Raw genomic sequence first — 27022 nt, forward strand, 5'->3', positions numbered from 1 at the left:
GTGTTTGTGTGTGAATGTGTGCGATGCATGAATGTGGGGGGAGTATTTGGGGGGATCCAAGCCCTACGAGTCCTTCAGGTCTGGCACACTAGCCAATCAATAAATGGGCCTCAGTCAAGCGTGGTAGTTCAAACAAGGAGCTGGGCCAGCTGCAACTTCACACACGTGTGTGTGTGTGTGTGTGTGTGTGTGTGTGTGTATGTCAATCATAGAGTAGGAATAATGGCAGACAGAGAACAATTGTAAACCAGTTTTCTTTCCCCTTTGATTTTTTCCCATTTCTTCATTCGATATCTCAAAATTCTGCCTCTTATACTCTTTTTTTTTTCCTCCCCTGCTTTTTCTTCCCCCCCATTTTATTTCGCTCATGTCGCTGTTATTATTTCTTTTTAGCTCTGGACAGCTTTGTTCTGTCTACTGCCAACACTGTGTTTTGGAAATGTCAAAAAATCTCAGTCACGCAGAGCAAGCTAATATACTAGCATGTTTTGGGTTTGACGTGTCCTTTTATGATTATCTTCTGGAAAACAAGTACCATGCATGCACTGATATGCTGACTCCAAACATACATCTTAACAAAACTGCTATATACTGTATTGGGGACTAGATGACTTCATGATTTGTGACAGTGTTTTGCTTTACAAAGAGTTACATGTGAGAGCCCCATGTAAATCACATGACAGTCTGGTCACTAAAGCTATCAGGACAGACTTCTCAGCCATGGTGGCTTTTTTATTTTTTATGAGCTAAAGGTCTACTTCAATAGAGCCTTTCATAACATCTGGCAGTTTAAGCCAGTGAGCATTTGCACTGTGGAGGTGGGGAACAAGCCAGGTGTCCCCTGGAGGGACAATATCCCTGGTTATGGAGAAAAACAACCAGCAAGATGGACAGCTCTTGGCGTAGAGGGAATATACTATACACTGAGTAACTTTCCAGTTTTAACGTTTGACGTGGCAAGACACAAAAAGAAAAGCTGAAACAGAAATTTAAAAAACATATAGAGCAGTCAAAGTTACAGTGCGAACCCACTGGTGCCCCTCGATGTGACTTACAAGGTAGCTAGCGTTTTCATTCAGGAATTCAACCCTGATGTTCCAAAGACAATAAAAACTCTGTGCCCTTCGAATCAAGACTTCAAATCCACCTCCCAATCAAACACCAAATCAAAAACCACATAATTGCTATCAATTAAGGCTGCGAGGAATGTGCTGCACTCCAGAGCAAATCGTCAGCAGCAACCCTAATCACAACATCGGAGCGGACGTCTTGACACTTAACCAGTACACACATACTTTTTATACTCGAGTTATACACAGCAAACCAGTCTTGAAGTCTTAACTTGCTGCGGACAGTATAGGACTTGGCTTTTTTGAATTGGTAGTAAGGGATGTCTGTACCTTCTGCAAATTAGGGAATTATCCACATCCACACACACACTCCACTTAACACCGGTGTATTTTGTGTTACCAGCGGGAAGGGACGCGGACGTGCACATTTTCAAAGGCCTACACAGAAATTATACCCCCTTGCACTCTTAATCCATAACCTTCTGATATTTGCTTTCAGAAGAAATCCTTCTCATATTTGCAAATGTATGACTTCAGAAAATAAACTGTGGCATCGGTGATGTGCCCAGAGTTTAAAACTAAACACCCGAGGAGGAAATTAACGTGTTTGACTGACACTCACTTGGAGCCAGTTCTCTACCACAACATTGCTGGAGGTGTCGCCTCACAGTTTAAACAATAATCCGTGAAGACAATGAGGTGAGAAAAAAAACAAAACTATATATAAATATATATATATGTGCATTGTTATTTTACAAAAGGGCAGGCTTGGGTATTAGGTTGCATGAGGAAAGCCTTCAAGGGGTTCAGAAGATTAAAGGGAACTGATTGTCTACAGACAGAAACTCTCACACTGTTTTGTAGACCTGGCCATCATTTCAATTGCTTATTTAACATTGTGTTCCCTAAAGTATCTGCTGAGATCTGGGAACACGGCTGAATCACTTTAACAAAGTCCAACAGGGTAAGAAAGAGCGCAGGACAATCAAACAGGTTGTAAACGAGCATTCCTTAGGATATTTCTCCAGAAAGCTCTCTTTCTCGCTCGTCTCTTTTTATAATTATTTTACATTAGAAAACTATTGCATTGATTACATTTATATCACAGTGATAAGTTACTGTAACTGTAAAACCTATAGTCGTTGATTGGCTGCTTATGTTTCCTGCCCCACCGGACATCTTTTTTAGCAACACACCATCCGTCCATTCCCACAGAGCACAGCAATCAACTAGGTAAATATCAACTTACTTTATACTTTTAAATAGATAGAAAAGACCACATTGTACCCCCAGAGGCATCATGAAGTCTTCCCAGGAGGTGAGGTTGCTGTCCAAAACATAAAGACCGAACATGCATTTAACAATCTTGCTCATATTATCGATTTTTGCTGTCTAAATGGAAAATAATGAGGTACATTGGCCTAAAGACCATGATTGTACCACAGCTCTAAATTACCACAGTCACATTGCCAGTTATTTCTTAAAACATTTCCTATTTTCCCCAAACAATATATTCTAGTGAATAACTAGCAACACAACAGAGGTATTTTTTCAATACTATACTTACAGTGCTCATCCATATGTTTAAGTACAAATCATTGCAACTTCAACAAGATTAATTGTTTGGGTTGAGAATTAAGTTAAATTCCCTTTTTGACATTATGATGGAAAACCAACCAATTAACATGCCTGCAAGTTTAAAACCTGATACAAAACATACCAACATTGCTTCTGTCATCACTCACAGTAGGTTAAAATTAGACTAGAAAAGCTCTTTCGTGCAAAATAACATATAAATGTAAACTGGCAGTGGTTTTTAGGTCTTGTAAAAAGGTCACCAAGCAGGCTTTCCAGGCAACAGAAGTTTAACTGATCCCTTCCTTAACTCCTTTGTGGAGGAATAAAGGGTCAAATTAAAAGATTGCCTTATTATGGGGTGATGACCTGAGTTAACAGGCCCAGTGTTCTCAAAAAAAAAAGAGACATATGAAGCTAAAGTTACCAGGGACTGACATTAAGTTACACTCAAGAGCCCAAACCCTTGGCTCCCACGAGGAGACTTAAAATGGTTCAGGCGGGATAAATGGTAGCCTCCCACCACCCCCACAAACGATGTATGTGCTCGAGGCATGATTTACACCAAAGCCATTGTTTAAAAAGCTTTCTGGGCCAGAGTATAAAATGTTTTACCAGGACAGTGATTTTACGACCTGCAGCTGAAAATCAACCACACTTCCACGTCCCCCAAAACCAGAGGATTAAAATAAAGATGTAATTCCCTGACAATCAGCGAAATCCAATTCAAGCCAGATGGGAGGTGAGCTGCAAAACAGCAACTCAGAGTATGCAATAGTACAGCTAAAACACGCATCTTCAAATACTCCTTAAATATTTGTCCTTTTTTTCTTCTTGGTCTTTAATGATTATCATCAAAGTTTTCTAGCTTTTTCCTTTTATGAACTACTTGATCGTGATTATTTATGATTATTTAATACTTAATATGACAGGGCGATCCATTGAAATGCTGGGTCTACAAGTAGTGGTACAAGCAAAATTTGGTTTCAGTACCTGGCGGTAATCTAAAGATGAATTTACAGAGCCATAAACACATCTACTGAGGATACTTATATCAGGGTCAAGGTGAGAGGAAGAACAGTGCTGCAAGTAAGGCCATTTTAGGGATGAATAATGTGCTCAAGGGAAAGACAAACGCCAACTCGTCCTTTAACGGACCTATCTCTGCTGACATACAGTCCAGTAGACCTTCTGACTAACTCCCTGCAGCTCTGCAGAGGAAGATTTGTTCTGCCTGGATTGGAACCAGAACTTTTTACAGCATGAATGAAAACAAAATGATTTGTTTCTCAGAATAGCAGCTGCATAATAAGGATCTTGTCAGCTTGCATCGGCCCGGAACATCAGGTGCTGGATGGCTTCACGATGGTAGTTTCAACATTTAAAATGGTGAATATATCTTACATCTGCTATTTAGCAGGACAAAGAATACACCAAACTGTTAACAATAGCATAAGTATATATCTAAAAACACATATTTTGAGATTTGTATGCTTCCTTCATCAGGTTTAAGAATCTACAGCCACAATACCGGCTACAATACCAGAAAATTAAATGGCAATCCATCTAATAATCGACAATTCAGAGATATTATAGTGCGGACCAAAGTGGTGGACCAACTGATCGACAGACATTTCCATCCATAAACAGCCAGGTTAACAAGGACATCAGTATATTGTAAATCAATTTAATCATTAATATCTAAATGAATGAGCCACCTCTGCTTTATTCAAAAAATATTTTATAATCATTTGCTGTACTCTTTATAGTGACATTTTGAATAAGCCAGTAACCACAATGTGATCCCACCTGAGCAAGCCTCTAAAACTCCCACAGCGCAGAGGAGGAATGGGGCAAGTAATTAAGAATCAGCAGTGACATTTACTGCTTCCTGAAACTGCGTTTTCATACGTTCTGAGTACAGAGCTTTTCCCATTAGCACATCCATGAGAGCTCATATGTTTTAGCAGCTTTCTGGTGATTGCAAAGGCTAATCTCTCTCTCTCTCTCTCTCTCTCTCTCTCTCTCTCTCCCCCAACCATGGCCACTGTGGCATTTTAAAGAGGGTATGACAGTTATAAATTAGCTATGTAAAGCCGCTGGAGTCGGCTAAACTGGTCGCCAAGGTGGGCTGGAAGGAAACGGGGAGCGTGGGACCCGCATCCAGATCTGGAAGACTCTAAGCACCACGGCTTATTTATGGACTCCTAGCCAGCATCAAGCTTGACTGATCCCATACGCTTCACAATTGAGACCATATTGCCACATCATCTGGATATTATAGCCTTCAGAACAGGTTTTTTTTTCTCCAAAAATGTACTTCATTTTCGGAAAACTCATTAATAAACGTATAGCTGACTTAAAGCAGCCATAATCAATATTGTTATGTTAAGAGTGGCGCATATGACAAACTCACAGGTCAAAGCTTTGCTCTAAAAACTATTCTGTTCACTACCTGACTCGCCAACCTGGTCTCACAGAATTCCGTGAAATTAACACGGCCCCTTAACTCAAAATCTGTGGCAGTTTCACGGAATCGCCGAAAATTCCGTGACGGGCCCACGGATGCGATGCCTATGTAAGTCAATGACAGGCATCATCCGTGGTCTACGCACAGATTCCCTGATCACAGCACGTTTCTTTCTGCCAGTTGGGCTGCCGCAGAGAAGCTGTATAGCTTTGCTATTATTGGTATTTTTAGCCCAATAACTGCTGTTTTAATCAACATTTATTCACCAGATCTGATTCACCTTATCATGGTTTATTTGCATTTCTTTTAATGTTATTATTTCAGTCTATTTCAGCCAGGGAAGATGGATTGCTTTGTTGTTTATTGATATTTTAAAAACTATAACGCTACATCTATCAACATTTAGATGTTATCATAGTATACATTTCTTTATTTTAATAGTATTATATTTGTCTTATTACCGGTGAAATATTACAGTATGCTGTAAAACAGAACACGATATGATCCGAGCTGGGCGCATGCAAAGCCGATTTCCCACAATGCAATGCGGGCATTCATTTCAGAAAATCTGACAGCGATCAGCGGGTCTTTAACGCCAGTATCGCGTCAATGTACATATATACAGTCAGTGGTTTAGTCACCAGCAACAACACGTTGCTCAGCTTTGTTCAACAGAACAGAGAAACAAAAAATGAGCAAATAACTGACTTTTTTGAAATATCAATTTATGGTAGGCCTAACATTTTAATTATTATATTCAGAAGATAATCCTCATATCAATCACCGTGGTTACAGCTTGTAGCCATATAGCCTTCAAAATTAAGAAGGGACTAGTTCACAGAGATGTAGCTTTGTTTGGGTATATGTACATATACAATATGTGTTTTGGCACTTTTTTTCACAAACTGAGGAGTTGGTTGTGACGTTGTGACATGGTTCAGAGGGTATCAGAGGTCATATATGATGAACCAATTAATCAGCTCTGCTCCTATAGGCACCTTGGTGTTCATGTGGACAACACCTGGCTGGAAGGCCCGTGTTCAAAGTGTGTGTTATCATTTAGAGCAGACACGGTGAATCAGAGGGTTTATGTTATACAAGGCTGCATTACAGCGCATATTCATATGTCAGAAAGCATGACAATATCTAAAAACATTTCATTTAAAGTTTGGTTGTCAGGTGACTGTCATGAAGGTTGTGGAGAGGAATATAGAAACCAGTCTCTCCAGGCAAGCACCAAGAATATGGTCTGATCTTTATTCTCCATGCCAAGTAGCTCTTATCCTCTGCTGGCACACCAATGTAAACTAACTAACTGGCTGCATATCACTTTGTTTTTGTTTTTTATTGTAAGTATATGTCAGCTGTATGATAAAACAAGATGTCAAGTGTTATGTGTGAAGAAAATTAATTATAATTAATTAAAAATTAAAACGTTGTCGTAGGACTATAGCAAAGACATCGTTGGAAACTTCTCAACCTGGAGAGAAACATGTGTCAGTCTGAACAGGATACATTACTCCTGCTTTGAAATATTGACCTCTGAACCTTGAACCCAGTACATCTTTGAAGACTGTCATTTAGCAACAGAAGGAGCTACACACACAGGACCAGCTGTTATAGAAAGCTCTGGACCTCAGCTGTCATGTAGATATGGTCACCAAAGTTTACCCACTGTAAGCACTGTCAAATATGGTAATAAGCTATTTTCACCTATTCAACGATTATATTTTTAAAAATCTGATGACACCAGTGTGTTCCCCATCCCAAAAAACCCCAGGGTGTATCCAAAATTCTACACTGTTAACTTCTAATTATGAGAAATATACCAATATATTTAAAAACTACAACTCCCACTATAGACGGGCCCCAGAACCTGTTACAAAGCTTGTGCACTTGTAGTTCTTCCGGGGAGGGTGGGGGGGACATGTTCGACTCCTGTGTTTCTGCTGTCTGCCGTGAGTGGGCTCCATTCCATTTCAGATTGCTGCCGCCCGCCGGCCGGCCGAACACACAGTCGTGAGACAAATACATGAAAATGTACTTTATTATTATTATTATTATTATTATTATTATTATCTTCATTGTTTACATCCTCAAATACAACGTTAGACAAAAACATCAATATTACGAATATTATGTATTTTTTATCTTCTTATCCGCCGAGCGGCACATACCACGTCACTTCCGGAGTATTCCGCGGATTTCTTTAAACGTTATTACGGTGCATAACTTACTGGAACAAAGCTGAGCAACGTGTTGTTGCTGGTGACTAAACCACTGACTGTATATATGTACATTGAAGCGATACTGGCGTTAAAGACCCGCTGATCGCTGTCAGATTCTCTGAAATGAATGCCCGCATTGCATTGTGGGAAATCGGCTTTGCATGAGCCCAGCTCGGATCATATCGTGTTCTGTTTTACAGCATACTGTAATATTTTACCGGTAATAAGACCAAAATAATATTAAAATAAAGAAATGTATACTATGATAAAATTGAAATAAATGTTGATTGATGTAGCGTTATAGTTTTTAAAATATCAATAAACAACAAAGCAATCCATCTTCCCTGGCCAAAATAGACCGAAATAATAACATTAAAAGAAATACAAATAAACCATGATAAGGTGGAAGGTGGAGATTCTGGTGAATAAATGTTGATTAAAACAACAGTTATTGGGCTAAAAATACCAATAATAGCAAAGCTATACAGCTTCTCTGCGGCAGCCCAACTGGCAGAAAGAAACGTGCTGTGATCGGCCAATCTGTGCGTAGACCACATAGAGGTCACAGAATTTTTGGCGATTCCGTGAAACTGCCACAGATTTACATAAATCATATTTTATTTTTTTTGTAAGAATTAGGCCTATACTAGTCTTGCTTTGCCAGACCTTCCTCCACAGCGCTGCAAAGGAGGGTCTGGCTAGTCCACACAGCATTCTGGCATTGGAGAAAAACATGCTCTGGTTTATTGGCATTTCTTTAAACCAATCACAATCGTCTTGGGAGGCGCTAAGCGCCGCATGGAGCAATGGCGCCTCTGCAAAAGCCTCGGGAAGGAACTTCTGAGGAGCAGTTAACCATAGTCCTCATGTACTATAAATGTGCCAGTACCAGATATTGAATTATATATTAAAATAACAATAAAACAACACGTAGCAGAGACATTCTATAACTATAATAAACTGTAAATATGACTTCATTTCCATAATTAACACTGCTGAATGAACATCCTCTCTCTCCTTGTCCTGTGAAACTGAACAGAAGACCTCACTGCTGCATCTGGGGCTGTTCACATTCAACACGCATCCTGGCCATGTCAACCTTTCCCCCCCCCCCCCTAAACTCTTTCCTGTTCGAGTGACTAATTTGTTTTGGTTTCCTGTGAATTTCAAAATAAATTACTCTAAAGTTACTAGTATGCCCTTGAACTGCGCTTCTATCCGGTGACATAATGCTACAAGTCAGTGGCGGCAGCAGTTCTAACATTTGGGACTTGTAATCAGTAAACACGAGTATCAGTAATAAACAGCTTACTCCGTTTTATCTGATACTAAAAAGCAGAGGGGGCTTGTCAGTGCTTAATTTATCACTTGTCCTATTATTATTTCCAGACCGAAACATTTGTGGAACAACAAGAGACATTAATATTCACATTTTACAGACTGATTGGTTTTATGTACTACTAGTACAATACATTTGAGGGATTTGGCTGATGTTGACAGGGATTAAAACTTGTCACAGCTCAAAATGTATGATTACGCAGCACTTTTGATTGGTGGGGTAATGATTGAATGGTTCAGCCACTGTGACGGCAATCAAAGTTTGGATTACGATCAAATCTGTCCAGCTCTTAACAGTTTGATACAGTGCTCTGGCACGTTTGAACATGATGTTTTACGTTTTTCTTAGTTAAGAAGTTTGATACCTTCATCCTCCGCTTAAAAGGAGGACCAAGTTCTCTTTGTTTCAAGGTAATTATAACTAGTTTCTGTGACATTTGAGGAGTACAAACCCTGGACAGCTTATTCAGGAGGCTGTCTGGGAAATCGTGCGTTATGCCGTTTGCGGTAATCAACGCTCTGAAACCAAAGATTTTTGGCTGCAATAGGCTCCATCAGGATTGCAGAACTGTAAATATGACATCCATGGTCATGTCAGGCTCCATAGACAGTTAGTCGGAGAAAAGGGAAAGGGTATTAGTGCAACAAATGTGCATGAAATGGAAAACCTAGATAAATACTCAAAACATGGAAAATGTTGTAATTATCTACTTGAAGAAAACTGATAATCCGACAGCTCCAAGAGACGTAGAACCAACATCCTGTCTAATGACTACATTCATGACGTGAGAGTTAAGAGAAATTAAGTTCAAAAGCAGTAAAACAGGTCTTCTTGAACTACAGACATGAAACAGACTCTTGTTAACCTCTTTCATAATTGCAAAACGAGACACAACAGTTCAACAGCAATTTTTCAAGCAGAGACACCAAGCAGCAACTCCAAATAGAAAGGCACCTGGTTTGTCTCAGCAGCTTATTAGTCATGATGTGAGAGTGTGGAGTATTTACACTCAAAGAGAGCTGAAGCTCTTCTAGCCACAAGAAGACGTGTCTGATCTCCTGTATGTGCTACACACAGCTAAGGTTTCAGTGTTTAACCCGAAAATTCAGTAACATGTGTTTTTCATTGTTGAAAATATATTGTGTGTTGTCTTTGGCTCTGGGACCATCCGAGAAAGTGATAGTAATATGATAAAGGTAGTCAAAGGAGGCTTTAACCCTTGGAGCACCCTCCGAAATCTGACATTTTTCAATTGGTAAAATAATGATGCAATAACGAGGAGCAAACTGGGCGTGTGTACTTCAGTTCCTTGTTATGACCTGGACCTGACCTACAAATATGGAAACGATTAAAGACAAATGGAGGACACCTCGAGCACATTGTTCCAATTCCCTTTGCGAAACACAGAAATTCACAGAATCTTTTATACGCATGCTATTAGGCTTTCAGCAAAACACTTCTCAAGCAATTACTCATTTCCTGATGAAGGCTCGTCTCAGGCTGAAACATGTTGGTTTGTATTATTGTTCAAATAGGAGTTTAAAATCGGAGAAAACTGGCTTTGAACCTTGGTCTTTTCTGCTCCTCACTGCTGATCATCCTGATCACAGCCTGTAGGATACTGGGTTCAAACAAGTGGTTGTATATGGCACTTCTATGAAGAAGAAAAAACATGACTACTTGAAAGAATGGCTTTTGTGAACAACTGAGTAGCGATTCAAAGCAGAAAAATGGGTGTGAAACTCAGCACTCAAAATTCCCACACTGTATGGGACAGTCAAGTTACACATGAACATACTATAATTTCAGTTACAAGTACAAATTTGGCTCTGATATGTACACAGGTTATATTTGGACATGCTGAAAGCGTCCATATTATGCTCATTTTCAGGTTCATAATTGTATTTTAAGGTTGTACCAGAATAGGTTTACATGGTTTAATTTTCAAAAAACACCATATTTTTGGAAAGGAAAGGAGCCAGTTGAGGTGGTTCGGGCATCTGGTAAGATGGGCGCCTCCCTAGGGAGGTGTTCCAGGCACGTCCAGCTGGGAGGAGGCCTCGGGGGAGACCCAGGACTAGGTGGAGGGATTATATCTCTAACCTGGCCTGAGAACGCCTCGGGATCCCCCAGTCGGAGCTGGTTAATGTGGCCTGGGAAAGGGAAGTTTGGGGTCCCCTGCTGGAGCTGCTACCCCCGCGACCCGACCCCGGATAAGCGGATGAAGATGGATGGATGGATGGACCATATTTTTGTTGTACTGCACATTGCTGCAGCTCCTCTTTTCACCCTGTGTGATGAGCTCTCTGTTTTAGCCACAGAGTGAGGCATCTCACTTCTGTTCCATCTTTGTTGGGAGTCGCACATGCGCAGTAGCTAGGTAAGGACTACTAGCTAGAAGCTAGCGCTGCTAGCGGTTAGCCACCTCGTTCTCAATGGCAAAACACTGCTACAACACTATAGAACTACTTACATGTCCCTTGTTTGCAGGTAATCCACGCAAAGTTGGAAGTGCACCCTCGTTTAGAAGAAGTTTCCCGGCTAATCCCGCCTTGTACAGGCCAAAGTTGGAGAAACAGCTAGCTGATGTGGCATTAGCTAAAGTGGTTAGCACACACCAAATGTTTCGGCCGATGACGTAGACGGCCCTGCCGATTTTGACCAGCTCAGCTGGAGACTGGAGGCAGAAGACATTCAGAAACCCGTATCTCACTCAAAACAGCATGAATGGCTTTATTTCCAAGTTTGTATGAGTGTGGAAGCACCAGAGACACAAAATAACACCCCAAATCCCAGAAAAAGTGATTTTTTCATAATATGGGCACTTTAAACTTTTTAAATAGTAAAAATGACTACACATTCGCAAACTTGAATTCTTCATGCAGAGTTTTTTTTCTACATGTTCACAAACGTTGATATACAACCACAGACTTTGAAATGACATAATTTCAACAAGCGCAAACTCTTATTAACCCTTGTATGACTGAGACATGACATAAGCTCTGACGCAATACACCTCTCTGTCCATAACTTGCCATGGTGCTGGGAGTGCCGACAGCTTTTTAAGCAGCCACACTTCAACACATCGGCTGGGCTTTGTCCTACAGCACCCACGTTTAGAGAGAGGAAACAATCCATCAGCCTGCCAAAGTGCAGCTCTGCAATGAAGAATTCCTCACCCATATGCTTCGGTTATCAGCTAAGAAACAAATAGAAGATACAACGAACTGCAAATAGGCACATGGAGGATTATGACATTTATCTATAAGAATGTGTGTTAGATGTATATATCATAAACTGATACTTGATTCATTTGGCTGACTTAAGTACTCTTTGTTGGCACAGTATGAACAGGAAAGACAAGAACGTGAATGCGAGACAGATACTGAATGCCATTCGGGACATGAGCAGTGAGGAAAGGGTGGAAAAAGAGCACATATAGTGACTCATTTCAACCATACACACTTCTGTTTAATCTGCATTTTCTCTCTTTTTCAGACTGTCACCCCATCAAGTCTTCTTTTCTCTTTCCATCCATCTTGTGTAAAATTTACTGGATAGCATTTCAGCTCAGCCTGTCGAAACTCATTGAGCAGATCGCAGATCTATATGGAAAAGAGCACTCACGCGCCCGCTGTCCTGCCCTTCTTTTCCAAAACCACTGGCATATCAAATACAAGGCGCTGACTAATAGGTCAATAAGGAAATATGGCCCACGGGGGACACATATTATGGTTTATCACCAAAGCCTCAAGATAAACACAACTCAAAAAAATACCCATTCTTCCTTCCAAATTTCCCCTCAGAATCCTGCCCGAAAGCAAGGAGTAGCTTGAAAGCTGCTCTTTGCCATGATAAAAAAAAACAGGACATGGGGCTGTTGTAGCAACGCAATGCCAAGTTAAAAAAAACACAGAATCCAGTATGACCACAAGATAATGACAAACGAAAATAGCTGACATCACTACTCTGTATGTAACCAAAAGCGAAACAGGAGCCGCATCCTCACCAACTGAAGAGGACCAATGGTGCCAACTGAATGCTGTACTGAGAGTTGCGAGGGGAAATAATGAATGTCTGTCTGTGTATGTCTGTCACATCCTTGGTGTGATGTCATACCAGTCAGTGGTGTGTAAAGCGGCTATAATCAATATTCTATAATCAAGTCAGTTGGTCCACACTGAAATATGTCAACATCTATTGGATGGATTGCCATGAAATTCATGGTCCCCAAAGGATGAATCCTACTAATATTGTAATCTCCTCATTTTTTCTCAACTGCAACCATGATGTTGACATTTGAGTTTTTTAATGAAAACCCACACTCAAGGTTTTAGCATCTTTTAGCTCATTGTTGTGCAGCAACTTTACTGTTTTGATTGACTCTCACCGCTCTCATACTGTTGTTTTTGGCAAAAACACATTGTTTGCTACCTGCCCAGCACTAAAGGTAGATAGACAAGGTTAGCGACTAGCTGGTAAACAGAGTGGAACATTTAGCATCTAAGGAGCCACATATTCCCCTCATGGGTTGGTGGAGACCAAAAATGGAGCTAAAAAGAGAGTGAAAATTGAACTCAGGTGGCAGCAAACACGACTCCAAACGAATGATAATGTTGTTCCATATCTGCTGGATGTGCAAATATTTGTAACACGTTCACCATTAAAACATGTTTCAAGTCTTCAATGTTGCATTAACAGCGTGCTTATGCTATCCACAAGTGGCCAAAAGGGCAGGTAAATCAGTTGATCCAGGTTTTAAACTACTGTTTAGTGAGCAGTTTCATGATACGGCCTACATGACAGCCATGTACAGCACATAAAACTGAAAAAAATTCCACATCTTGAAGTCTGTGGGTATTGATTGCACAGGGAAATGTCAAATTATACATGATATGGAATAACAGGACTTGTGCAATGATGATACGTTGCTGCTCGTCATGGGAGCCTGTATCTGTGTATCTGAGGGTATTGTGTTGTGTAAGAGTAAAAGCGAGAGAGAGAGAGAGAGAGAGAGAGAGAGAGAGAGAGAGAGAGAGAGAGAGAGAGAGAAAGAAAGATGAGAAACTGTGTGTGTGTGTGTGTGTGTGTGTGTGTGTGTGTGTGTGTGTGTGTGTGTGTGTGTAAAATAGAAACTATGTTAGCATGCCAAGTAATACATTATTCCCTTAAATACACTTTGAGAAAAGTTTATATTGCAAAACTCACGCCTTGGGCTATGTTCCTTTATAGTTCTGTTGAAATGCGGAAATTACATCTAGTTCCTCTTTCACGGTTTACGAAACAAAATTGGCACACGCACGCTCATGGAAAGAAACCTCATGTGTCCTCCTTAAGGTTAGTGTCAAGTCAGAGCTTGCCCAGGTGATGGAGAGGGAGATGAAACATTTGGATGCATGACTGAAGAGTAACCGCACAGGAAGAGAGTTGCAATGGATCATTGCACCCCCATCCCATCCCGCTCCCACATAAAAAAACCTCTACCCTGTTTTCACAGGAGCTTTTGGGCTTACAGCTGTCTAAATATGCTACTGTAGTGAACTCCCTACCAGAGAGGTGTTTGCACCGTTACCATACAGGCAGCTGCTGCTTAGACAGTAAAACTGAACAGCAGGAGAGGAGATGGAGAGGAAAAGAAAATCCATGAGCATGCTGCCCATAATAATACCCAGCATTACTTCTATCTAGATTCATTTTGTTATACTTGTTTAACAAAGTATAAGAAAGGAACAGATACAGGAAAAATACTCTGTAAAATGTGTGTAAATACATTTTCTTAGAGACATAACAAATAATTATGAGAGAGAGAGAAAAAAGAAAAGAAGAGAGAGCAAGCACCGACTTCTCAATACCTGAGCAGCCTTTAAAGCTCAAGAGCAGCATCTTGTGTCAGAGAGACAAAACTACAAGTCCCTTTAAAGCCCATCTCAAAAGTGTTTCAACAGGTTGTTAGGACAGGCCGACTGAAGAGCAGCTTCTAAAAATCAAATAAAAAACCTTTACAGAGAGGTCACAGGAAGGCAAGAGAAAAGACATTCATTAGCGGGTCCGACCAATAAAATATCCATTAATATACTGCAGGAATAGGATAGTTTTGTAGTAGGTACAAAAAAACCTTGAGAAAAGACCAGAAAAGTCTGAGCTTCAAATATCAGTTTCAATTTAGACAGACACAGAGACAGACACACACACACACACACACAGAGAGAGACACACACACACACACACACACACACGGTGCAGCAGAAGAAAGACGAGGCTTGTCTGGAGTGTTTGGGGTGGTCTAAGGCCTCTCAAGTGTGGCAGAGGTTTACATAAACCCATAGCTTCTGGCATCAGACACAAAATAAGGAGGGTGTTAAAATAAATCCTTACTCCCTCCCATAGACCGAGCTGACATATCCAAACATAACACAAAGATGTACAAACATTTTAAATCATTAGCTCGCTATGTCATCGTCATCGAATTCTTCTCGCAAACATAGATGTACTAAGGACATTTGTGTGTGTGTGTGTGTGTGTGTGTGTGTGTGTGTGTGTGTGTGTGTCAGACAGGAGCCACAGGCTGAGCTCATCAAGAAGGGCTTCACTCTACGCCTCCCTCTAATTGGTGTCTATTGCAGCGTGCCGCCATGCAATTGAGGGCAAAACAGCGCCAGGCCTTAGAACCTCTCCCTCATCACCACCTCCACCTCCCACCCATCACTCCATCATCTACAGCAAGCCAGTGAAAGAGCAGCTCCTCTACTGTACCTCATCCCCCTATCATTATCCCAAAGAAGTCATTCAGAAAAGCTGATTGTGAGAAATGCTGCTCGTTTGCTTGTGGTTCAACCTGTAAAACTCAAGGCGCCACAAATCATAACCTAACAGTATACAGTGCATTCTTAACGTAGGAAATAGAACTGTGCTTAATATTGGAGGGGTCAGTAGGAATGAGTTGAAAATATGGTTTCTCTTATTTTTTTCTAACTGAACAGAGATGTGCACTTTCTGTGCAATATACATGATTTTCTTCAGTGATCAAGTGATTGATGGCTTTATATTGTTACCACAGACATTCACAATTGGCTCCACAATGATGCGAAGATTAAGATCATAAATCACAGACAGACTCTCTTCACAGTCACAGCGCAGAACAACAAAATGTGGATGTTTCATCGGGGGACAATGAAACACGAATAGTTGTCTTTAGTCAACTAACACCCTGGCTCCTGGCCCGAGGCCTCCAGGCAAGGTTTTCATCGCGGGACCTTCACCGTTCGCTACAGGCTCATAAATCTAGAAGCTTCAATGCTCTGCTGGGTCACCTTTCATTGTGATTTGGGTCGGGGGGAAAAAGGGGGAAAAGGAATCCAGGAAGTTTGCATGCATGTTGTGGGAGGATGCACATCCTTAAAAGCACCAGATGATGGTTGATACAGGACTTATAGATATGTTTTTTGTAAAGGTCTGTGTCTATTTCTACTTCTGAACGGACCACAAATTCTTACGGTTTAAAGAATATTGAAAAGGAAAAACACAACGTAATTGGCAAAAGCATAATGAAACTTATACCAACGTTTTACCGGTTCATAAAGTTGGTTAGGAAAAAAAACACACACGCTTAAATCCTGATCCTTTAAAATCGCTTTGGCATCACACATGGGTTTGGACCACTTTTGCGGTGCTTAAAATATCAGCTTCTCCAAATTCAGTGTCCATTGCGTGCATCTGGGAAGCATCTTTGGAATTAATACCACGCTGCCAGATAAATGAAAAAAGGCCCCGGTTTCTCGAAGCCTCCGTGGTTTCTACGCTCGTGTTCGAATCAGAGAACGGGCCGTGCTCACAATCAACCCGAGAGCATTGGTAAGCCTCATGCATCAGCACTCAGAAGTAAGACCAATTAAACCCCAACCACAGTGGAGTTGTTGTACAATGGCGAGGGTAACATGTATCTGTGGAAGACCACAAGGCCATCTAAAACAAGCTTCCTCTGCTTATACGAGATGTTTACGAAACGTTTATAATAAAAAGGCATACTGCTGATTAGGAGACACTGAATATCCTTTAAACACATCATGTGCATTACTCATCTGCGCTGCTGGGAATAGTGCCCTGTCAATAACAAAAATTTTCCTTTGGTTGCTTTGACTTTGTTTGGCAGAGGTCTTTGTGTACTTTGGATTTGTTAGAACAGCTGTAGTTTTGTAATCAGACTCACACAAACTCTGCTTAATTAGTAGTAATCCCCTTAAATCTTTTCAATAGGCCTTCAGTCAAACAATCCTAACATAAAGAGGAGTCGAAAGAGATATTTTATATCTCATTGTCATTATTGCTAGTTATTTTAACCTTGCCCTCAAACACCCCTGAATATTGGACTTCTATAGGGATTTTTGAATAACGTTTTTTGAAATACAAATTCTGTCTTCTCCCCTAAGTGTAGCAGAAAAAAGGTGTGCGTTTGCGTCCTTTCAATAAGCTACCAGAGATGCGGAGTTACGCAAAAGCCAAGGACCATAAAATCCTTAAAGAATACAATTTACAGACTGGCAAGCTCCACTGCTTTATGCCCTGCAGAAGATTAGAGCGTGTGTGTGAACATGAGACAATGTGAGAGTGCATGAGAGACTCACACGAATCCTTACCTGCAACCTACAGAGATCCCTAAATTACTTTGAGTGTTACTTGAAATCAAAGGCTTACCTCCGTGTTGTATAAAGATTTGGTGTGAGTATGCCTTCTTGTGTTGCAAGCACTTTTCAGCTTGGAAGAGTATCAGGGTCATTTTTCAATTTTGTGGTTTGTGAACAGATTACATTCCCTCCCAGGGCTCCCTGAGAGTGAAAACTGTCTGTGAGTGTGTGCAGCAGGGTGTGAGTTTGCTTGAGTGTGTGTGTGTGTGTGTGTGTGTGTGTGTGTGTGTGTGTGTGTGTGTGTGTGTGTGTGTGTGGGCCTGCACACACGCTCCATGGTCTTGATTTTCTCATGTTTACGCTCAGAGGACTTACACCAGTTTGCAGTGATGGGTTCTCACCATGCACCAGAGGGACACCACCACTTTGCCACTGTGTAGATCAAAACCTTCTTTCAATATGCTGTAAGCAACCAAAGATGTCGAGTTAAGCACCGGCCTATAAAGGTCTTAAAATCCTTCAAGTATACACAACAGACAAGCTCCACTGTTTTATGTTCTGCAGGAGTACAAGGTTTAAATTACATTTTGGAAACAAAACTTTTGCTGTCGTCCAAAACTACTTCTACCGAGTAAGGTGAAGGACACTGTTGATGATTATAATGCTGCAAAAGCTGAAAAAATGCCATGTTGGACAAATGTTGACTATTACAGCCTCTCTCAGGCACAAAGTCCATTATGTCGTTATAATATTCCCCTCATTTGCACTACAATGGGATAACGTTAAGGATAGCATTTGAAAGGCACCAAGACGTAGTAAGAGAAAATACTTATTTTCACATTTGAATAATTTGATGTCACCCAAATTCTTGCATCATTGCTGCAATATTTTAAAAAAGGTCCAATGTGTAGGAATTTCTCCCATCTAGCGTTGAGATCATATATCGCAATCAACTCTCTCGCACCACACAGTTCAAAGTACGTATTACAGCTACGGTAGCCTTCACGCTTCAAAAAGCCGGTCTCTTGCTCTTTTCAATATCCTTTTTCTCTTTCTGGGCAAAGAAGAAGACTCCTGTTCCGGAAATTTGGATTTTGAATACGTGTGGACCTCCATGTCTCCTTCTTCAAACTTGCCCGGGTCTGGGAAGCTACGATACCCATTAGCAGCATTAGCAGCACCTGTGAGTTTATCATGCGACAGCGAAAACACGAAAGGCGGAGCAGTATGTCCTGTATGTCCCTTACCGGCTAACATATGTATATATAACAATTTTTATTCGGCCGATTTTTCTGAAGGACTCTTTTGGTCTATGAAATGCCTAAACAAATAAATCATGAGTTTACAGAGCCCAAAGTGATGCCTTTAAATTACTCTTTTTTTTCCCCGGACCAACAGCCCAAAACCTAAATATATTTAATTTCACTACCATATATGATAAAGAAAAGCAGCAAATACACACGTGAGTATTTGGAAGGTGCATTTTTGTTTAAAAATGGTTCAAACAATTAATAATTTCTTAAAAAGAGTTGCAGATTAATTTTCCTTCAATCAATTCATTGACAAATCGTTGCAGCTCTAGAATAAATGTGTGCCATCTTTGGTTTTACATATTCGATACACCTTTTTTTCAGTCAATAAATTGTTTAGATATAATGTACAATTTGACTTGAGGTATTTTCTGAGCTATGGTGGTATTAATATCCTTCACAAAAAGGACTAGCACAAAACACCACTACAGTTTAATAGGATCCTGAATCAGGGCTTTGACAGTTGACTGACACAGACTATTTCAGGGATCTAATCTGTAACCTTTAAATTGCAACTCCGCCTTCCAGTAAACCACCCAGCTGTATTGGATATACTGTAGCAGGGAAATACTACAGAGAGCAAACCAGTGCATGGCTTCCCAGATAGGAAAACTGGGAGATGTGTATGTTTGTTCTGCTACTGTAGTGTACATGCCCAACCACGACCACGCAGAGCCATTAGAGCCCACATCAAAGACAGGGATCCGTTTTGGGTTGCACCTTGCCCACTGCTTAACCTAAACTCTGCTCTGCATGGGTGGCAGGGATCCTTCAGCAGTAGCTTATTACCGCTGTAACTCAGGATAACACTGTTGCTTACACTGGATATTGGCTACATACTGCAGGCTGCCTGAGCCCTCTATGAACACCCCACACAGAAGCTTACATTGGAGTGCCACTAAAGTTAGTAACTGCCACCATGGAATGAGTCAGTTTATTTCAAGTCAAGAACCACAAAAACAACTTGAACTAGACTGTTGACATTTTATAAACAGCACTGAAGTCCAAAAGTTTGGGTAGGGGACTCCCACCCAGAACAAGAACTCATTAGATTTAGATGTTATTGCTTGGCTGCAATTTTCTTTAGCAAAATTGAATTTCTCTTATGAACCTCTTATTCAACCAGAATGAAACCACATACATGGCAAATGCCTTGGCTGATCTTGCCCATATGCCCAAAAACACACAAAACAAAAAAAAAATATTGGCTTAAAAGAGGCTTAACAGTAACAGTAACAATTGCCACTTGGAGGCAATTACTGTAGTACATGCAGTGCCAAAACCCAGAGCTAAGACATCCAAAAATTCCTGGATGAAACGTTTTGGCATCAACACGTCCCTATTGTACAAGTGTGTCTCCATTTGTGTCTGTGCATGCCTGTGTAAACGCATGCCGAATGTGGAGTCGAATACAAACATCTGCAACAGGGAGTGAAATGTAAACAATTAGAAATCAATCACTTGCCCAGAAAATGTGTGCGTGCCTTCACATGCAGAGGAGGAGCAGATACTGCAGGAGGTGAGGAGAGAAGAGTGTGAGGATGATGGGGGGATGAGGTTTTAACCATTAATCAAAGACATAGTTTTGGATGCTGTGCATGTGCGAGGCGACTGTGCAAGAGTCTCTGCAGATGGGAGTGTACGTGCAACGGTAGCCAGCAACAGACACACTACTGGCTTCATGCATTTACACACACACACCCACATTTGTTATGTGGGTATTGTGGTGTGGTCTTGTTTTCTGGTGGTATTACCTCAGCAGCACCACTCCAGTACCCACAGTGCACTGGTGTGACACCACATCAAGCGTGGGGAGACATTCGATGTGGCACGTTGAGGGCCAAGGCTTTACTGAACACATATGTTGATGGAACAAACACAGGGGTGAGAGAAAGATCTCCAGTCCAAAGCCACGTGGCTTTACACCACATTCACCAGCACTCAGCACTTTCTTCAAGAGCACTGGGACCGAGCCTCCAAACAGTACTCGCATGTGCCAAACACCAGTGAGACAGCCAAAGAGCACAAGTCAGGAAGGCAAATGGCTTCTTATTCACTGCTTGCCTGTTTAGTCCTTTAAATGCACAATGGACATAATTTCTAATGCAAAAAAGTGTTGCAAGCTAATTTTTACCAGAGTCAGGGTATCTTTCAGATAGCTGGCTACACAGAAACAAACACTGGCATTCATGGCTAACTGGCATCACGAAAGCCGTCATTAACTCGCTGTTTGGAAGTAAGGTTTTCCAATCCAACTACAGCATGAGTGGCTTCACATAGAGGCAGTGTTTCTAATAAACAAACAAGTCAATCGCATGCAATGAGGACAGACCCAAAGAATTTGATTTCTCTAAAGAAAACAACTCTGAAAATGAATAAATATGAGCACAAACAATGATTTCATAAAATGGTGATGGGACATACTGTACATTTTATTTAACAGTGGGTAGAGATGAGTGGGAGCTGTATTAAAATGTGTTTTTAGGGTTCCTGCATCTAATGTGTTGGTGAGATATGGAAGGTTTAATGCTCGACGAGGTGTCCATTATCAGGAATTAATGGAAAACGGGAAATTCCAGAATGGTTGTCCATTAATTAATATACCTAAAGTCTTTACTAATCAATGACCTGATTACTAGTCATAAATTAGATACTTACAGAAACTTGGCTTGATTTGAATGACAGAGTGGCTGTCCTAAATCAGTGCCCTCATATTTTAACTTTATTGCCCCCAGAGTTGATAAGAATATAGGAGGAGTAGCTATAATAATTTTTGCCCTGTGGCCGAATAAATGTTTTAAGTGCATTGACTTGAGTACATTTCCTTCCTCATATAACATTTTCACAGACGATTGTTTTGTAAAATTCAAAACCTACATGGTTTACATACATGTCCTCACCTTACTAGCAGTCTTTGGTTGGCGCATTGCTATATTTATTAACTCCGCCGAGGAAGTCACGTTTTCAGTTTGGTTCGTTTGTCTGCTTGTCAGCAGGATTCCGGAAAGACTACTGGCTTGATTTCCCTGAAACTTGGTGGAAAGGTGACGTAGCATATGCCAAGGAAGAGCCCATTACATTTTGGAGCGGGTTGGATACAGAAATTATTTTTCACTTTTGTTTTGTTAAAGCTATAGTGCGTAGTTTCTGCCGCCCCCATGAGGAATTCTATTCTGTGGTGCATCCACATGATACAAGCCTTCCGTGATCACGCTTCACCCCCACCCCTCTTCCACACAATTTCTAGTAGCCAAGGAGGACACGGAGGATAAAAAAAATTCATGACGGACTCCTCAGAAGAGGTAATTATCTTAACTCGAGTTTCGCCTGACAACACTAGTTTCTGAACATAGCCATACTGAGAAACACAGAGTTGTGTGGAGCCGATAGTCTTAATTACCTTTGTAGCAACTCATTTGGCAATGGCTTGAATGTAATGGACGTTCATTAATATAAAAAAAAGTTACGCACTAAAGCTTTAACATTACAAGATAGGGCATGGCCTTGGTGGAGGTCTGCGGTCTCCGAGTGCCCTTCTAGTTCTAAGCATGTTAAAGCCACAAACGGTCATCTGTGGAATAATGTACACTCAGTTAGTATGTATGTGTATGTTTGTGCATGTGCGTCCTTGTGCACGTGCAAAACTGGGACCCACTCTTTCAAACTTTACTTGATAGCACTACTAGTGGACAAAAACTCCACAGGGTACTTTTAAGGCTATAAAAGGTTGCATACACTGGCTAAAGGTATGCCTTATACAACATTAACAACTCAGAAATCCCTTAAAGCTTTAACTTGAAGTTGTGTTAACACCAGGGGGCACAGCACGTAGTGGAAACAAAATTAAACCTAAACATCCTCTCAGCCTGACAAAACTAACATGCCCATCCTTATAATGAAGACAAATTAAGTGTTTAATTGTGCAAGACTGTTGCCCTTTCCACCTGGCGCTACATGCAAAACACAGCTGCCAAGACGGCGTGCAGCTGAGCGATGGGACTCTCCCTCTACGAGCTGCTGCTGCTGCTGCTGCCCCGGCCACTGAGTGCTCTCCCTTGCTTGCCATCCCGACTGGCCCTTGGCCCTGCTCGCCCAACCTCAACTACTCCGAACCCTGACACCCTGCCAAAAGGCAGAACCGTCTCGGCACTTGTTCACCCTGAGGGTTTTTAAAAAAGGAAAAAAATGCCACAGACTGTTACTGCCTTAGGTGCAATTGAGCATGTAAAAACATTAAGGCCTGACTTGCTTGGCATGTGGTGAAGTGAGAGAGGCAGAGGGCAGAGAGAAAGGGACGTCTAGCAAAACATCTGACATCTAACAGAAAGACGAGAGGGAGAAAAGTGCAACAGCGCAAAAAGACATAACCGCCATTCCATGAAACGTGTGAAGACAGGCAGAGTGTCCTCACACTGGGCCTCAAGTCATTGCTGCAAAGTGGGGCTCTAATGACTGTCATTAACAGACACTTAACGGTCACAACCCATAATATCCTGGCCTTTATTGGTGTGGATAACACAACATGTGACCAAGAGAAGCAATCAATGATCCTGACCCTCACTGTAGCGTAGGCTAGTTTACAGAATGAACTAATATAAGTACTCTGGGTACTTCTATAAGTCTCTGTTTTTAGTATGTATGTCCACCTCCTTTACTTTAATTAATCAGATGTTTAAAAAATACAAGTAGTAACTAGAATGGCACTCGGAGAGAGCACAGACCTACACCAGGGCCAATGGTGCATTCATGTGTTCCTCGGATGGTCCCATTTCCCCAAGTATGGAAGTCGTTCTTCCGACTTCGGTGTGTTCATGAGCTTTAAGTCTTAATGTGGAAACAACATGGACGCTACAAAGACGATGGGTTTCCAGTATTCACGTGACAACAAAGAGCAAAGCAAACGGATCAAGTGAGCTATGAAAAATGATCGTGAACTCATTTTTCCGAAACCACTTGAATGCAGCACAAACGCCCTAGTCCCAATGTTGTCGAAAGTGAAAAACTAATTAGTGTATCCGCCTTGTGATTCGGATTTGCTCCAAGTACTTGAACAAATGCTTCTTCTTTTTTACATTAAAGCTGCACTAATCAATAGTTTATAATTTCAACAACTGATAATGGTAAAAAGCATATATGGAATAGCAAATACAAGTAGAAACTGACACATGCTGTACACACACACTCATCTGGTAAATGAAGGATCACTTTTCAGTAACCCACTTTAAAGTTTTCTGTTGACAGGATGATCACATTTGCCGTCTAGACAGCAGCCAGCTGAGGAGAAAACCGTGTGGGGAGTCCCTTTTCAATCGGCTTTTCTTTTTTCCCGAAGGCCGTTTCTTTCTCTTCTATCCCAACTCTCAATTTCACGTTCTGACAAAGATATGAAGTTGACCATACTTGTTCTTTGTTTTCTTTTCTTTTTCTCTTTCGCCATCAATCAACTCGAGGTTGAGTAGTACCTGTTACCTGTGCACCACCTTGGAACAGAAACTTACTGTAAATCTCAAGATGTTGGCTTTCAAACTCCACTTTAACCTTTAAAGTTTTAAATTTTACAGAGATATCAGTAACAGGTTAGTTATCTCACTGCAGTTAAACAAAGCTGCAAAAGTAACAATACTTTTTTTTTTTTAAACATATTTTGAAGGTTTTGAGTTAGTTGCTGTTCTCAAAGCTGCTGGAAAAATTCATTCATGGCCAAACAATGAGTGGGAATAGTCATAGAGAGATTTAAGACCAGCTTTTCTGTTTATCTTCACAGTCCTACTCATTCAGTCATGTTACAAAGGAAAAAAAGACTTTCTCAGGCTCGGCAGCCAACATTATAGCCATCAGACCCCCCGCAAACTTTGATTCAGGAACCTCTCAACCTAATAAACTTACTTGATATTTGTTTATGAATGCTGACATTGTTGAAGCTCTACAGCACATGCTTGACATCACATAATAAATATCGGTTAATTTACAAAGGTATGTTAGGCCTAAGCTGTTTAAGACAGCTCTATTCCATCGAAGTAGCTCGTGCTGAGACTGCCAGAAAAAACACTTTCCTTCTGAGAGAACAATTCATCTGTGGCCCTCTTGAGGGATAGGGTAAAGGGTGCTGGGGAGGTCAGTCATATTGCCCACCAACCGACCCTGGCACATACTCATGAAAGTTAAACTAGAGAAAGCGAATACACTTTGGAGTCTGAGATCCGCCTCCTGGGTTGCTTGCTAATTAAGCAGCGTTTGTCTTGGCTTGGAATCAAGCTTAATATTGAACAAAGATCCAACACAAAAGCGCTACAGGCGTACCGAGACCCAAATCGACTGAGTGCTGAAAGGAATCACAAGTGCGGCTCCTGGGAGTCTGTAGGCTCCCCATCTGAAGACATGTTAGCATCACACATGTAGCAAAGGACCGCAATTCCATTTAAGAAACCACTTTTTAACCTGTCCTGTGGTTCAAATTAATGTGAGATAAAACTTGCAGGCGGTTACATCCAGTTTAAGGTTCTGACCCTTAACATTCTGTCATCCTAGATACTGTCAGTATCCTTAATTTGTTCTTTATTAACATGGCATCATATTTAAAGGTCAAAGGGCAGCATTCTGTCATGCTTCTGTCCAACAGAGACAAAAGTGAATATTACAGGCAACAGTGATCAAGGGAGAAGTGGTTACAACACTTGTACGGTTGAAATAAAGTGCATAAGTTCTTCCTTAAAGCTAGACATTTAAGCCAACAGTGGCTTAAATTAATGGTTCAACGTTTTGAGAAACATGCTTATTACTTTTCTTGCTGAGAGTTAGATGACATGATTGATACCACACTCATGCCTGTGAATTAAGTGTGGAGCTAGAGCCAGGAGGCAATTAGCTTCGCTTAGCATAAAGATTGGATGTAGGGGCAAATAGCCAGCCTGGCTCTCTCCAAAATTCCAACACCTCTAAAGCTCATTAATTAAATAATGTGGTTTCTTTTGGGAAACTCACTTATTCCATGTTTGGCAGAGAGTTACTGTAGATAAAAGAATGATACCACTCTCATATGTTTTTTAAATATAAAGGCTTCAACCAGCAGCTGGTTATTTTTAACAAATCTTTATGGTAAGCTAAGCTAACTGTCTTCTGGCTCTAGCTCTTCTCATTTCAAGTTTAGAAAGAAAGCAAATAAGTGAATCTCCCAAAATGTTGAACTCTTACTTTAATTTACAACAAAGGTGAATGAGAAGCACCTTATTTGCACCTGTATGTTGATAGCAAAAAATAAAATCAACTCACTATACTAGTATGAAACCCATAAAGAGCAACTGAGGCCTGGATGGCACAAATACAGTATGTGGGAGTGGATGTATAAATGTCATTTGGTTTGAAAACCACTCGCTGATGCACATTCAAAAATTTGCTTGAGGTCATTGCATCATAAATCACACTGCTGCTTGGTTACAGTATGAAATCCAAATGCTGTAAAGATAGCCATTTGTGGTTTCTAACTACAGTACTATAAGCATGTACCGCGCCATTTACATTCTTGATTTCTTATAGTTTTTAAATGGTTTTTCCATTAAGTCTGCCTTTGGGATATAAAAGAGCATGTAAAAAGCAAATATGGAACGGAACATTATCAAATATATGTCACTTTAAAATACTAGGTAGGGCAAAGTCATCATGAATATTACACTTCATAAATAAATAAATAAATAAAAAGTTTCCCTCCAGAATGATCTCTAATCCCTTTTAAAACTGAAAATGACCTCTCCCCGCCACCACTGATCTGTAAGGCCATCCTGCACATGTGAATGTTCAAGTAAGCCCTCATGATCCTGCTTTAAAGTGTGATGGCCAACTTCAAGCAGATCATCGGTTTCAAAAGAAATGTCACTATATTTAATCAGTGTTCAACTGGTGTAGAGGGCTGCTGAATATTCTATATGTCAAGTCAAAGGGTCATTCACTCAAGCGTGGAGGCTTGTGAAAGGTGTACAGGAAGGACTTTTCACCTTTCACCTGACAGAGGAGGTCATATATGTGGGAAATAGTGCATGTAAACCAGAAACTCAGTCATGTCCTCATAGCAAATGGAAGAAAAATCACCTCAAGACAACATTCCTGTTAGTGATAATGAAATACTGTTCAAAAAACCTCTGATCAATTTCAACAGATTCCTTTGGAATTGCGCCAGGACCAATCCCTTAAGAAAAACTGCTACGGTCAAGACTCATGTCTCATCAAAGGTGATGACAGAGTGGGAGCGATGCGTTGCAGAAAAAGCCACCCCACCCTTAAATGTGTTAAATGTGTTAAGTGTGCCACTGTGCGCGTGTTTGCATGGGTTGCCCTGTTTCACATCAAGCCAGGTCAGCCCGCCCTTCACTCCCAATGTCCCACGATCATCATTCACTTGTATTCATTACTGAGGTG

General features: G+C 40.9%; 1 protein-coding gene across 1 annotated transcript in view; it reads right to left on the minus strand.

The window, feature by feature from the left end:
- LOC144534065 (ADAMTS-like protein 1) overlaps positions 1–27022 on the minus strand; it is a 94547-nt gene that overhangs the window by 32905 nt on the left and 34620 nt on the right. The gene's annotated exons all lie outside the window — the stretch shown is intronic.

The sequence above is a fragment of the Sander vitreus genome, chromosome 19, assembly GCF_031162955.1.
Source record: "Sander vitreus isolate 19-12246 chromosome 19, sanVit1, whole genome shotgun sequence".
Lineage (NCBI taxonomy): Eukaryota > Metazoa > Chordata > Actinopteri > Perciformes > Percidae > Sander > Sander vitreus.